Source organism: Malus sylvestris, chromosome 1 (assembly GCF_916048215.2).
Source record: "Malus sylvestris chromosome 1, drMalSylv7.2, whole genome shotgun sequence".
NCBI classification, from domain to species: Eukaryota; Viridiplantae; Streptophyta; class Magnoliopsida; order Rosales; family Rosaceae; genus Malus; species Malus sylvestris.
In genome coordinates, this window is record NC_062260.1 from 2032763 (window position 1) to 2035123 (window position 2361).

The following is a 2361-nucleotide window of genomic DNA, read 5'->3' on the forward strand; positions in this document are numbered from 1 at the left end:
AGATTGCCAATTTGAGCCGTGTATGTTGAGCCTTTTATTTCTTATCACCAGATATGTCTACCCTTATACCTGAAACATTTTTTCCTTACCCTTTCCAAGCAAGCTAGTGAGCAATGTGAGATTGTCTTATGAGAAATGTTTGTGAAGTACTTTGAAGGTGTTTGGCAAAAGAATAAGTGTGGGGGTATTTCATGTTTGTATAAAAAAAAATAAAAAAAAATAAAAAAAAATAAAAAAAAATAAGAAAAAGAAAAAGAAAGATTGTATACAAATGAAATAAAAAGTTTTTAAAGTTTCAGTTTAAGGGTGTGGTTGGAGGTGCTAGAAGAATCGTTGGAGAGCTTGAGTTCTTATAAATCTAAAGAAAAGAATTGCTTGCAATGTAGCTTGGAACTTGTGTTTTCCTATTCTTTCGTTTCAATAACCCTATCCCTAAGCCTCATTACATCCAATAAAAGTCCTCTTGATTTAAGTTTTGCAATTATGATTGTGGAGAAGTGATCTTTATGCAAGCTTATGGTAGAAATTTCACATTTGTTTCTTTGAGCGAAACACATTAAAACTAAACACATGTGTGATTGAGTGTATATCCCGTGAGAAGGTTGCTAGTTTGCATATGATGTTTTTAAAAACAAAAACTTGAAATTGCATTAGCATGGCTATCTCACACACTACACTTCAAGGATGATTCAAAGATTACTGCTAATATTTGAATAAGGAAGATGAACTTGGATTAGTTCCTTGATGTTAGCTATGGTTCTTGATGATTTGTTTTCTTAAATGAATTTCTATGAGGGTCACATAGGGGGAAGCTAATGTTTTTCTTGTTACTTCTTGTTCTTATTTTCTTTGTTTTGCTCGAGGACTAGCAAAAGTTAAGTGTGGGGGTATTTGATCGGATCATATTTATATATATTTTTACTTCGAATTCACTCGTCTTTTCTTGGTTAGTTCCTTATATTTTTGAGCTATTTACGTTATTTTTGTGTTTATAGGATCTGTTATGCAAATTTACCCTTTATTGTCACATGATAATACTAATTTACATTTTATAAACAATGTTTGTCCCTCTCATTATTATGATGTTTGCAAAGGAAGAGAAGAAAGAAGAATAAAATAAAGGGAATCCAAGAGAGGAGTGCGGGAGACAGCGTGACACGCGGGGAGGACTGCAAGTCAAAGTGGACAGCACGCTGGGGGAGTCAAAGCAGGAAAAAGAAGGCAGAAAACTGGAAGAGGGACACGGCATAATTAAAAGGAAGGAAAGAAAAGATGGGATCCAAGGAAAGAATAGAAGAAAAAAGGGGAGCTGCCTTTGGGCAGCTCGCAGAGACGCAAGGGACAGGGTGAGCACAGGGAGCTGCCCTTTTGGGCAGCGTGAGAGTGGAGAGGTGACTGACGAGAGAGGGAGCTGCCTTTGGCAGCACGGGGTCAGCGAGAAGAAGTCAGAGGGAAGTGAGGACTGACGCAAGGAAAGACAGCAGCTGGGAAAGAAAAAGCTGCCCTTGGCAGCGCACGGGAAGAAGCAGCAGAAGGCTGCTTTGCGGCAGCAGAAACCGAGGTGAGGACGTGCAGAGAGAGCAGCATCGGGGAGAAAAAGAAAATAAAAAAAGAGAAGACATGAAGTCAGAAGGAGAGAAGTCAAAGGCTGTTTTGGGCGAAAAAGAATAGAAATATAGCAGGGCTTTGCAGAGAGAGGCAGAGGAGAGCCTCGGCACGGAGAGAAAGCTGCCTGCGCAGCACACCTCGGAAAGGACAGAGCAAAACTCCTTTATCTTCCGGTTAAATCTTTCCAAACTTATATTTTATTTTTGTTTTAATAATGTGTAATTAATTTTATTTTGGCTAGAGGTTAATTCGAAACCATGAATATATTTGTAATATGAATTGATTACCTTCGGTTGTGATTTCATAAGTTGTGATTTCAATTTACTTATCCGTTCGTATAAAAACTGATTTGTGTATGTTGGTTGAGAGTGCACGCTTAATTTACATGCATGAATTTGATGCTAGAATATAAGTGAATTTCACCTAATCGTTATGAACTTATTTTCACAAGTAGTAAAGGTTGCTAGTCACAATCACGTTAAGTAAATTCTTGGCAAGAGTATCATGCTTTTCATAGTTACGAATGCCTCGTCAATGCTTATAGTTTTCACAAAGTTTAATGATCTTTGATTGTATCTCTATTGTGCTTTTCACGTAGGGGACTTTTGAAGAATGTTTTGAATTGTTGTATGCGTTTTCCCGTCCAATTCAATAACTTAAGGAAAACTTGAAGATTAAAAAAGTGCTGTTCACGGTTAATCTGGAGTATTGAAATTCACAATTTATTAAACGAACAACTGGAAATCATTTTGT

The 2361-nt window shown here is 37.1% G+C and overlaps 1 long non-coding RNA gene across 1 annotated transcript; it reads left to right on the forward strand.

Moving 5' to 3' along the window:
* The first annotated feature begins 1344 nt into the window (after window positions 1-1344).
* Window positions 1345-1964, forward strand: LOC126617898 (uncharacterized). The gene is made up of 2 exons (XR_007621573.1): window positions 1345-1391; window positions 1562-1964. It is a non-coding gene; the product is annotated as an uncharacterized LOC126617898 (long non-coding RNA).
* Window positions 1965-2361: the final 397 nt, after the last annotated feature.